Below are 13,140 nucleotides of genomic sequence, written 5' to 3'. Positions count from 1 at the left end.
TCTACTGCAGAAACAGACTGGAGCTTTCTGGTATTTTGGGCCATGAAGATGATCTGATTTTTTTTTTTTTAACATAAAATTGGAAAATGTTGAAGGTATCCCTGTCATGAATTTAGAACCTTTTAAAAATTATTATAGGAATACAGAAAATTAAATATTATGGCACTGTTCAGTGTAACAGTGAAAAACCCCCCAAAACCTCAAAGAATATGTTGCTGCTTTGAATTCACTTTTATTTGTGGCTGCAAGATAAGGGTTTGACACTAAAATTAACTTAAAAAGACGGAACATTAGAAGTCTTAATGTTAACTGCGTCAATGTCATACAGGCAGTAGTGAGCTTTATTATTTTTATATTTCAGTGTAAACTAACACTTCCAGTAATCTGCAGTATATTATTATGCATATTTTTAATAACTTTTTTTTCTCTTTTGCGTAGTCCCATGCATTCTCAGCCATTAGGGGAGACCAGAGCCAGCAACAGCCTGTTTTTCTAACCAGTGACCTCAGTATGAGACATTTGGCCATTCAAGCAGGAGTTCCCCTTATGCAGGTTAGGCAGAGGGGAGACAGTATCAGGTATATATTGATAACATACCTATGCATATATATTATATAGTCTTCTGCCTTGTTACTGAGTACAAATTATCATAATTCAAATTGGTAGTATTTATGTCACAAAGTAAAGATGTGACCTAATAAAAAGCCTAAAACCACCTTTTACTATCCAGGTGTTTTCTACAGGAATATCACATACCTGCCAGTTCTATTCTAGACTGGATAAGTTTTGCAATTTTTTAATCTTTTTCTGAGTCGTTTACACTTAAGATACTATAAGTCATATAAACAGGGTTTTCACCAAACTGAGGGATGGCTGCCCAAAACAGCCCCTTAAGAACAGACGGTTCAGTCAATGCAGAGAGATCCCTTAGCTCTGGCAGAGGAATTACTGGAATTGTATGTTCCAACTCCCTGTGCAGTGAAGGGAATTCATATGGCTGACATGAAAAAACAAATGCCTAAAAGCTTTGTCCGTTTCACCAACACTGCTTTTTCATGCCAGTATCTCTTTTGATTTCACTGGAATATGGCCAAAGATAGTTTCCAGCCATGCTGAAAACTTCTGTAATGATAATATGAGTGCTCTCCTGTAACAACTGTCTTGTTACCTTTACTGTCACGGTAAACTCTTTAAAATTTATAATACTTTTCCAAACTCTCTCCTGAATAATGATACAAAAAAATTTCAACTGATGTTTGAAAAATACGGCTGTTAATAGTTCTGTTAGTACTTTCCTCTTAGAAAGTACCTTTCCTTTGAGACTCTTGGGTTCCTGTTCCCCTCCCTCCACCACTTCATAATTCAAATTTATTAAAGCTTCATGGAAAGTCGCTATTATGTATTTAAAGTACAGATAGTATGATGTACAGGGTAATTAAATTATTCCAGACCTTATGAAATCATTTATATGACTAAGTGTGCTAGCAAGCTTCCCCTACCCCCTGCCCAACAACTGAATGATCTGTAGACAGATGTATTTACCGTAAGACCTTTCTGTGCCTAAAAAACCAGTCTCATTAAAACTGTTGTGTTAGTCAATTACTAATGTCTTTCTGGCCCAGATCTTGATAGAGCAGTGTTTTGTGATTAAATTTGGTTTATGTGAATGAGCCTTTTGGGTTACTTCTGTACAGGAGGCACCAATAATTGGTATAAGGCATCAGTAAAAAACAGGCATTTCTTTTTATAATGGACTTTAAAAAAAAGACAAAATGGGCGAAGTTAATTGTAAAAGAAAAATGTTAACATTTTACAAAAAGCAAACTCACAGTTCAGAAAGGTATTTTTTTCAACTGCAGAAGAATATTAAGGTGGGGCCTTCAGCGTAAATGGAAAAATAATTAAATAAAAAGTTGTGATGTGCTCTGTCCTTAATTAAGGTGAGAACACTACCTGTCTACCTGTGTATTGTTGTACAAGTAAATCTTTTGCCAGTCGTGCGTTATATCAGAGCCTGCAACCTAATTTACCCATCTGAAGTGGTGTTTTTTTTCCCCCCATGTCATGTAATATCCCTAAAAATAATTTTATGGGTAGAAAAATGTTCTAAGTATTCCAAGAAGTATGTGTGCACGTGTGTGTTTTAGAGTCCTGCATTCTTAATTGTTTGCTGTTAATGCAGTGGAGAAATGATGAAGGAAAGAAAATACAGCGTTTTCCTTCCAGAGTAGTGCTTTTGGTCTATGGATTACTTAGAAAGGATCGCTGCAGGTCAAGAGAAATGTTAATGGCCATGTCAGGGCATTTTTTTATCTTCTACAGTAGCCCAGTGATTTCTTCAGCCCTCCTTTTTAGGCTAGAGAAACTTCGTTTATATTAAAAAAAAAAAAAAAATACACCTCAGTAGCAATCAAATGTTCTGCTGTTCCTGCTTTTTAGCTGGCCCTGCTGATCTCCCAAAGCTACTGGTAAGCACACATTCAGAAGCAGCACAGACATTCAGATACTAATAAAAGAAATACATAAATGTAGTTTGATTAGATACAGATTATTTTAATAGCAAGCATACTGGGGAGCATATGTCGTGCTACTGATTTAATTCTAATCTCTTTACAGAAATACTAAGTACCAGTGCTTCCTGTATCTGGAATGTCTTGGAATGCTGTGTGATCAGTGGACGATCCAAATGCTGAGAGATCAGTAAGACCCTGTGGGCTGTGACACAGAGGAAATAGACATAACTATTGGAAAGCACTAGAAGTTGTTGCAAAGAAAAGGTATAGAAGATAATTATAAAACAAAACATGCTATTAGCATCTGATTTTACTGTGCAATTGGTGACGACTTTTTGTGAACACCTGATTTTACAGTTTACATAGCTGCTTCTACGTATTGCTTAAATTGTTGCATATCTGTCGGGACATGGGGTTCTTCTGTGATTAACTGTACGTCCTGTGCCTAAACAAGAGAAAACTGCCCTTCCTTAGAAGAAACTTACGAGAAAGGAAAAAGTTGTTTCACGTTTCACCATGAGAAATGACAAATATGCATGCTAATCATTACTTTTCTTTGTTTGCTTCCTGGGATGGTTTAAATCCGTATCAAAGGGGGTAAGGGGTTATATTTTTTCCATATTTCTCAGGAAGACTTGTCAAAGACCATTTTTGCCAAGTACAGTTTCTCCATTTGGCTCACCCGTTTATTTTTGATGTTTGCCTCGCTCTTTGTCATGATCTCCCTCCACATGCTGGTTCCAAATCGAATTCTGTTAGTAGGACTGTGAATTTCTCTTAACTATAATTACAAAGATTCTTCAAGGCATTGTAGCATGTAGAGCCTGTTGTGCCCTGACTGACGTTGCTCTGGTTAAAGACACAATATTTAAAGAAAGAAAACAACAAATTACATCAAATTTTGGATAGTGTAGTCAGAATCTGTATTCTTGTTACGCCAGTGACCTGCAGGATTAGGTAGAAGGAAGGCTTTGTTCTCAGCCAATACCCATTTTGTCCCACTGACACTGGCAGCATTGTACAAACATAACAAGGCATTCGGCTTCCCACTATCCCAAGATGCATCAAGTACTGGCTGATGCAGCAACCTCAGCTTGTAAGCCCATTCTGTTGTCCCTTGTTTCTTTTTCACTTTGTTTTCCTTCATCATTTTACGGATACTAAGACCTGAAAAAGTTTGCTTTTAAAAATGCAGTGGCTTTCTTGGTAATTTTTTTCAGAAATAATGAAAATAAATGAAGCTATAGAAAATAGACTACCTTGCCACTAACAAATTAAAGATACTGCAGTCCTGGATATATTTCCCATTTTCCAAAGAGTCTCAAGCACATTATTTTAACATTCGTATTAAATGATTTTCTGTAGTGTTAGATAATACATGAAACTATAAGACATCTCAGAATCTTAACTTTTTAGAAAGGTGAAAATATCGGCATTTCTTTTATATAAATCGGAATGCTCTCCTTGCAACAGCTCCATGCCTTAACTGCTTCCTGGCACTTTCAGTGCCCTCCACAACTCTGTAATTGCCCAGACTGCACGGGCTTCCCTAGGCAAGTACGTTAGCAGAGAAGCCAGAAACCTATTCAGACACCTTTGCTTTGCTTCCTGTTCCTTGCAAGTATTTAGTGAGTAGGTACAGCTTCCTGCTGGGGAAAAAAGGAGAGGTGGCTCCAAAGCTGGCAGTTTTTCTTGGCTCTGTAACTTAGTTGCCATCCCTGGTGGCGTTCTCTATTTTTCAGCCACAAACGGCTGTTTTGGTTTAGTTTTTTTCTTCGCCCCCAATGTAAGAAATGTCCAAAGTGGGTAAGTTTTAATGGTTTTACTTCTGCTGCAAGATACCCACAGGCATTTGAGTCTGCACCTGATGTATATATCAAGGGCAGATTTGCCAACTGCTAAATCATCTAATGCTGGCAGAGGAATTTTTCATGAATAGTTGAAACACATGCACCAAAATTCATTAAAAAGAATCCAGAGATTTTTCTGAGCGTCGACTGCTTGCAAACCTGCATTACAGTGTCTTCTGAGACTGCAGACAGCCTAGAACAATGCTTGTAACATCAGTGTCAAGAATTTTGTTGCATGTTCAGTAAAAGCATCCTACTATCATCCAGTCATTTTTCAATTTCTATCAGAAATAAGAGAAGTGAAAATAGTTCTGTTATCTTCAGAAACATGCAGAAGTGGTGTTAGCACATCTGTTCAGTCATAGACTATCAGTTTAAACTGTTTTGACCCCAGAAAGTCAGATCCTCATGTGTCAGTGAATTTTGTCGCTGAATTGCTTTTTTTTCTGTCACTTGTTAGCCTCCAGTAATGCCATAACTGAACAAACTCTGGTTGTTGACCTCTGTAGCTCTGTTTACCAACCTGAAAGTGATCACAGAATTTGAGTGTTCTATTTAACATTCGACCACTCTTTGAAAAGGAATAGGAGCAAGAGATAAGGCAATCCTGTCAAATATACCTGGTGTTGGTGAGAGAAGAGCTGCCTGGAAGCAATGCACTCAGGCTGTTTAACCTGCAATGAATGAAGTTTCACAGGGAATGAAGCCTTCCTCATCAGACTTCTGCTGCCTGCTGTTTAGTTGTGGGTGGGCAGATCAGGAGTTGCAGGACATCAGCCACAGGAGCTGCTCCTGATACACTTCACCACTTGTGGTCAGGTCATCAGTATTAACATCAGGCAGTTGTATGTGAAAGAAAACTGTGAAGAAACTGCTTAAAATACACTGGTGTCACTTCTAAACAAGAATAATATTAGGGAGTACCTTTTTGAATATGCAGTCTGCAAAGCACTGTGCTTTGGTTGTTTTGCTTCTTACCTGGAGAGCAGAGCCGCTCTGTAATTCCTTGAACTCTTTGCGTTGTGAAATGAAAGGTAAGGAGCAATGCTGGCCATCTGCTAGGTATCACAGTTACGATGTGCTATTTCCCCGTCAAGTATAAACAGTTTAAATTGATAAATAGCATGGTGTTGTGGCTTTTGTGCTTTCTTTGTGATTCACTGCTGCACTTTCTGATAGTGGGTCGCTGTGATCTTGGCGTCTTGGTGGGTTTTTTTCATTCTCTGCTTCTGACCAATGCTTTGTAATTGCTGCCTCCCTCTGCAAATTTGCACGTTGGGTCTGATGTTGAACATTGCGTCATGCTGTTGGCAATAGCCTTGTTGCTATTTTATGTTCATTTTGCTTTTGAGATTTCCCTTGATATTTCTCTAGAAGACAGAATCCAGCACAGATGGGGTTTTGTTGAAGGGGATAATTAATCTCTCTGTAGTTCTGCATTTCTGATTGTATCACCTTGTGAGATTCTCTCTCACCATTTCCCTAAGTATTCAGTTTTTGTGATTACCTTTTTCAGGTATTTTTCCTGTCATTCCTTAATTGTGTTGATCAGGTTGAAATTATTCTGTCATTAGGATGTGTATCTTTTGCTAGAGCTGGAAGAACTGACTAGATACTTTTACGTGTTTACTTCGGTGTGTGGCATGTTACGGACAGCTTTACCTCACTGTTGTATTGCTTACCTCTTAAATAAAGGGGAGGAGGGTCAAACGTTGGAGAGGTCTCAGAGTTCTGTGCTAAGGAGGTGAGAGTCCCGGAGTAAGAATCTTTTAAGAATTACAGAACAAAAACCCCTGTAACTCTGTATTGAATGGTGTAGTGCAAAATGAGATTTACTTGCATGATTTTGGTACCTACACATAGCTGCCTGGTGCCATTTTTGACACTCCCTGGCATTCCATCTGATGTCCTGCTGCTGTTTTAGAAGAGGGCGAGTCCTCTATCAGCCATATCTATTTTGGACATCCTATCAGACATGTAGGCAACTGAATCCCACTCTTTGTCTATGAACAAAATTAATGTCAAATGCAACTGTAAAGGCAAAACTTTATAACACAAAGATCCATTTCTATGGGTTACCTGTATTTCAAGCAGGAAAAAAAAGAGAAGAATTGCTTTTATTTCCCTAATGGTGTTTGAAATTCAGGCATTTGAAATTCAGTACAAAACAGTACTACAATCCGTTCATCGTAGCCTGTGCACAGATGTAGTAAGTCAGTTTCTAAACCAGAGGGGGGTGTATGCTAAAATACCCTTAGCTTAAAGCAGGTTTAGAAAAAGTGACAGTTACAACCTGTTAAGTTAAATCAGAGAAAGGACCTTCTGGGCTTCTCTAGCCCCAAGCTTTTGCATATTTACATTTGGAAGCATATGCTGTTTTCAGGTGTTGACTGATTTTACTGTTATGGTTACTAAGGTGTATTCATGCTAATTCTTTAGACTTTTATTTTTTTCTTCTTTTTTGCTAGATCTACCAATGTTGTATTAAGATAACTACTTGAGTAGAGATGCTGGTATTCACGCAGCTGTACCTGAAACAATTGAAAAAAATGTGAATACTGTGATTTACGCCAGTGGTTTCTGTCAGGGTTTTTGTTAATTCTATACGTGAGACTACTACTACGGGCAAGAGTGCATTTTAAATACCAAACCTCATGTCTTTAATGTCAGAGTACTGCTTCATTATTGCACAAGGACAGGCACAGCTGCTGCGTCGGGGTGCCCTCATCTTTTCTTGGGGAACTGAAGGTGGCCGGGAGGACAGTGAGGCAGGCCCAGTTCACCTGGGATCTCCATAACCTTTTTTGAAACCTTTTACCTTCACGCTTGCTTTTGCATTCTCTCCGAAATAAGTGTGTATATATAGAAATACTTGACATTCAATAGAGAATACAGAAATGGGGCTGGACCCGACCTTGTTTCAGCAAAGGATTTCCAAAATGCGCGGCGCGACGCCGGGGCCGCACGCAGCCGCGTGTGCAAGGGGCAGTGCGTGTGGGGCGCGGCGCGGCCGGGGGCCGCACACGGACGTTGATCACGATTTCCCTCAGGGCGCCGCCTCCTCGCGGGCGCGGTGCCGTGCCGGGCGCTCCGTGCGGGCTGCGTTACTGCTCGCCGGGGCCCCCTACCCTCCCCCGGCCGCGCCGGCTGTTCCCTGGGCATTGTTACTTCCCCGGGGGAAGCCGGGGCCGAGCGTCCCGCGGCCACCCCTGCGCACCCCCGCGGGAGGCAGCGAGCGGCGGCGGCGACGGAGGGGGTCCGCGCTCTCCCCCCCGCCCCGCGGCCGCCTCTCCCCCGCGGCGCACAGGCGCGCTCGGCGGCGCGGGCAGAGTGAGGGCAGCGGCCTCGGCGCGGCGGGTGCGCCTGCTCGGTGCGCGGGGCGCGCAGTGACGTGCGGCGGCCGCCGCGAGGCCGGCGGCGAGCGGGCGGCGGGGGGAGGGGAGCAGGCCGCGCGCGCTCGCGCCCCGCCGCCCGGCCCAGCCCAGCCCGTGATTGGTGCAGGCCCGGACCCGGCGGACCCGAATGCCAGGCCGCGGCGGCGGCGGCGTCCTGCGGGCCCAGCACCCCCCCCGCCCCCGGGCCGCGGCCGCCCGGCGCGGGGAGCCGCTCAGGTGAGCCGCGGCGGCGGAGCCGGGCCGGCGGGGGGTGGGGACAATGGAGGCGGTTAGGCCTCACGGCAGGCCGCGCCCGAGGCCTTGCCGCCGCGGGAGCCGGTGGGGCCGGCCGCCGCCGTCTCCCCGCGGGTCGGCGAGCCCCGGGCGCCGGCGGCTGCTGCGGTGCCGGGCGGGCGCGGGCGGGCGGGTGGCGCCGGCAGGCCCAGCGGCTGAGGGGCCTTTTCGGGCGGCCAGAAAATGGCGGAAAACAAGATGTCGGCCGGCGGGGCGGGGAAGGCTGCGGCTCCGCAGGCCGCCGCGCCGCCGGGACAGGGGTTATCCCCGCCTCCCCGGCCCCTGTGCCGCCGCCCGAGCCCGCCCTGGGGGGGGGTTGTCAGCGGCCGCAGGACAGGGGCTGGCGGCGGCCCGGGGCAGGCTGAGGGGAGGCCGCGCGGGTGGCGGGCCCTGCCCTGCGCGCCCCTGCCACGGGCGGCGTCCCACGGCGCGCGCCCTCCGCGGGCTCCTTTGTCTCCGCGCGCCCCCTACGCCCGCGGCCGCCTCCGCCGCTGCGCGCGCCGCCCGCCGCCGGGGCGCCTGGGGCCGCTGCCGGTCGCTCCGGCGCTGAGCGAAGCGGGTGCGGGCGGGAGGCTCCGCGCCGGGCTGCCCGGCCGGCACTGCGGGCTCGCCCGACACCGCCGCGCACCCGCCGCCCGGCGGCGCGCCCGCCCCGCGAGCACGCGCGGGGGACCGCGCTCCTCCGCACCCGCGCAGCGCCCCCGGCTCCCCCCGCCGCGGCGGACCCGGCGGTGCGGGCTCGGCCGGGGGCAGGCGGGAGGGTGTGTTGCTGCCGTGGCTGTAGCGCGGAGGCGCAGCTGCTCCTGCTTGGCTCGCTTGCCGGCAGCCGGACAAAATCTCCTTCGCTGGTTTTGTCTTTGTCGTTTTAAGGGGATGCAGAGGGTGAGGGTAGGTTGTCATGGATGCTTGATGGGCGAACACAATAAAGGACTTTAAAATGGATATGTTAGTTTTCATACCCAGTCTTTATTCCTTGAAGGGCTTCTGTTAACCTGCACGTGATCTTCTTAATTGGATCCTTCTGTGTAATATTTCTGCCGAGGCGAGCTGTTTCTCATTGCGTTTCTGTTGGTTGCTGCATTAAAAATCAGCTGGGGGGGAGCCTCAAAATCCTCAGGTATCTTCAGGGGAGGATAATTCTCTGTGTTCTTCTTGAACTTGAACGTTGAGGTAATCAGAAAAGATCTGGTTTGGATTTTTCAACTACCTACAAGTTCACTTACTGTGTTACGTTGCTCTATAGCTGAGCTCGATCCTTTTGATTTAATCAAAATGTCATTTGCAGCGTACAAATACCTGGGATGCCTGACAAAGTACGCCGATGTGTTTCATTATATGTAAACAAGACTGAAATATTATTCAGAAGAAATTCACGATTTTAAAGGAGGGCTTAAGGGCTGACAAAGCAAATAGGCTTTATTTGGAAGTGTATCACCTGAACATGTGGGGAATAGTTGTATGTGTAAGCTGGAGAGATGCTTAGCATTTGCAGGACCGTGCTATAGGATACAACAAAATGTATTAAATATGTTCCTATTTATGAAGAAATACTCAATTGTAATGGGCTTTCTCTAGAAATATTTTCTAATGTTATAAAAATTTTAAATATGGCAACAATGCCTGGAAGTCAGCTTATCGATTGGGAGCTTCATTGTACCTCCGGATACAAGAAAGACCATATTTTTTCCTGGGAAGGGTAGACGTGCTGAGGCATTTCATTTTTTTCCTCCTCAAAATATTTTGCTGAAGATCTCTCAATTCAGAGTGTTTTCTGAAAGCTTTCTCAAAGGAAATTAAAGTATTAATGGTTATTTTATGATACTTTTATGGGAAGAGTAAGCTAAGAAATCAGCCTGTATACTAAGAGCAGTGTTTATAAGGCCTGGGCCTTTACCAGTTTTTCAATTGAGTGTTGCTGTTATAAATCTGTGGTCTTAGGTAGTCCCAGTCTGCCAACCATTATCTTGGATTTTAAAAAACACCATTTACAGTAGTAATTTACAGTTGTGTTCCTGCCTGTAGGCAGATGCATCATGTAGTTGGGATTTTTCACTCTAAAATTCATTGCCTGGTCTCAGCTGAGTCCTCTGTAAGGAAGAGCTTTGGGATAAAGAACTGAAATAGGTTAAAATCAACGTTCTCCTGAAGCTAGTTGGAAAAAGAACTATATTTTTCAAAAAAGAAAAGCAGTATCACATACATGTTTTGAAAATTTAGCCTTCAGACGTTGCTCTGGGAGTCTCAGTTTAGGTTTCATGAAATTCAACATTTTGGGATCTGATGATAACATACTCCTTCCTGGTGCAAGATAGCATGCTGTATTTAAAAGAAAAATCAATGAAAATATTAATGGAATGTCATAAAGTGGTATTATTTTGTTGGCTGATGCTTACAAAGCATTTTTATGGTAGTTGCTTTTGAATACACAGAAGAAAAGGTGAATTCAGAGGAAAAACTTGAGATCTTAATAGAGGCAAGAGAAGTATGGATAAGTGTAGGGTTGTGGTAGCATACAGGATTGTTACTTTCTGCCTTATTTCTTTGGCTTTTTTTGAAACATAGGATTGGACTATTTCTGCTATGATTGCGTGGGTATATAACACATTGTACTACAGAAGGAAGCTGTGAAGAACCAGAGTTAATTACTGTACTACTACATTTTTTGCTGTTTCCAATAATAAGGTTTGCATGCATATGTAGTGCATGGAACTAAATCATCTGCACTACTGAAACCTAGGAGCAAAAATACCCAGTTGTAGGAGAATTGTGGGCCTTAGCTGTTGTTAATTGTTCCAGCGTTAGCAGGAAGGGGTTTTCCTGCTGTCACTGCATTCCTTTAAGACCTGAAAGCAGATATATAAAATAAATCTGTGATTGTGTAGTTGGTGCAACTCAGTCCTGTGTCTGCATTGAGGGTTTAGAAGAGTATACTTAAGTAGTGGTTGAATACCAGCTGCATCAACTGAGGTGCAGCTTCAGCATGTTTACTGCTAATGTGTCATCATCCATATCTGTTTTTAGTGGAAGCTTAAGGTATTCATAGTACTACGTGCACCCGTGAGTTCAGTAGTTTTTACAGTCCTGTTAGCTACTGTCAAAGTACTCCTTTTAGCGAGAACTTACTTTCCATGCAGAGTTTTTAATTTAAATTAAGATCATAGCCTGCCTTTGTATTGAATTTTCAGTGTAGCCCAAAATACAGTATATTTGGGCATCTAATTATATAACCTGATAATAAATTAAATTTCTTATTGAGAAGGAAGAAGAGCCTAGCATATCCTTCCTGTAATCTCAGATTGATACAATTTAAGGTAATTTTTCATATCCATGTACATTAAGAAGGAAGGATTACCTGAGTGTCAAGGCTGTGGTCAGGAAATTTTAGAGTATTGCATTAATTCTGAAATTGCTATATTAAATTAGCTATTTATGGTCTAGAGCTGTATCTTATTTTGTAACAGCAAGTATTCGTTAGCTACTGTGAAATTTCAGGTGGCTGTGACTGTAATTTAGGAGTGATAGACCATCGCGTTAAGGTTCTGAAACTGCTTTATAATTCTCACATGGTGAAAGAATTTGATTTTGGAGCTAAATCTTAAAACTGCACTGGAATTTGATTGTATGGGTGAAATTGGGCCAGTTAAATCCTTGACTGCTTTCGTCAGTGATCATGTTTGACTGGGTTTTTTGTGATACCAGCTGGTCTGTGGACCTAACTGCTCTGTTACGGCACCTTCGAGAAATTACATTGGGGAATTCTTGCAGCTCTGCAAGAAGAATGTTGTGTTGTCATTGTCCCCAAGAGTTAGTACTGAAGATTTTTTAAAGACAGTTTGAGAGAAGTAGGTTTGAGCAAATAATACGTGGAGAAAGTGTTGAAAGGGTAATAGTGACACTAGGTGATATACAAGTTCTTTGGTTCTTTTGTGTTCTCAGGTAGTTGAAAACTCCTTGGGGTGGATCAGTGACTTTTTCTTGAAATTGCCATCATCGTGGACTGCTTGCTGCTTTCTTTGCCTGAGGATTTCAGGAGTGTAAAAGAAGGAATAGTCACTGCTCAGTTCCTTCCTTGACAGTGAAGGTGCAGCAAGCATGGATGTGTGGTTCTGGACTGTGCGTGCAAATCGAACTAAGGGCTGATGATGTTTTCTACCAGGCCTTTTGTCAGACTTTTAATGAAATAGGGGTTCATACACAGACACTGGAAGACAAAATCGGCTTTGGCGCTTTTGTTCTCGTAAATTCAGTGCACTACACAGCTTTTTCAAAATGTACATGTAATTAAACATAATGTTCAGTCAAATTTACGTGTTAAAATTAGTTTTGAAATAGCTGATAGATAGAAAATCGTGAAAGAATCTGAAAAATTGATACTCCTGATGAAATTCTCAACTTTCTTCGATGCAGCTCCACACAACCATAATAACCAGTCCCGATAATTAAAGGGTATATACAGACAGGGATAGAGCAAAAGTGACTTCTTAGTGTGTAGTTGCTCGTGTATGTTACTATGGTAAGGCATGCGGTTAGTAATAGCTTGTGCACAGTGTGACGGCTGACTTGCATTTCTTGCTTCTACAGACAGCTACAGTTTCTTTTAAGGCAAAGTTAACTTCCTTCCTGACAAAGTTTCTGCTTCTAGAAAATAAGTTACTGGTACCTAGGCTCAGTTGCTTGCTCTGTTGTTTGGTTACTATGGCTTGATGCTGTTGCTGCTGGTATTACAGGTGATGAGATTTCTACTGTCAGTCAATGAGCTGTTACCCTGTGGGCATAGTCTCATAAAATGGCAAAAATATTTTAATGTTCAGCTTGCAGTGGGGAAATTGAAGATTTAGGCATTTCTTCTGCTTACCGCTCCTAGAAATAATGTTGAAGTCTGAACCTCTGCAGGCTGAATGTAGCTAGAAAGCACTTTTCCATTAAATTCTATGGAATATAAACAGAACTGTTCTAGGCCAGGCAGTAACCTGGTTTCACTTGCTTGTGTAATTCTTTTGATTAACGTAGGACTACTTATGGATGGAAACATTTTCAGGATTTTGGGACAAAAAATATAAAACCAAAAGAATAAAGCAAAGTGAATTGTATGAAGTACTGCATGCTTTT

At 43.4% G+C, this 13,140-nt stretch overlaps 1 protein-coding gene across 7 annotated transcripts in view; it reads left to right on the top strand.

The window, feature by feature from the left end:
- The window catches only part of ZNF711 (zinc finger protein 711), a 61,661-nt gene that overhangs the window by 13,906 nt on the left and 34,615 nt on the right, over nucleotides 1-13,140 (top strand). For 6 of the 7 annotated variants that reach the window (XM_055727182.1, XM_055727185.1, XM_055727184.1 and 3 more), the window contains 2 exons: nucleotides 439-578; nucleotides 2,617-2,777. The gene's annotated coding sequence lies outside the window, so the exon portion shown is untranslated. Of the gene's footprint in view, nucleotides 1-438; nucleotides 579-2,616; nucleotides 2,778-7,427; nucleotides 7,975-13,140 lie in introns of those variants that run through there. The other variant, XM_055727181.1, reaches the window with a different exon arrangement.

This window comes from Falco cherrug, chromosome 15, assembly GCF_023634085.1.
Source record: "Falco cherrug isolate bFalChe1 chromosome 15, bFalChe1.pri, whole genome shotgun sequence".
Taxonomy (NCBI): Eukaryota; Metazoa; Chordata; class Aves; order Falconiformes; family Falconidae; genus Falco; species Falco cherrug.
Note: the sequence above shows the minus strand (reverse complement) of the source record. Positions and strands in the feature narration are given on the sequence as shown.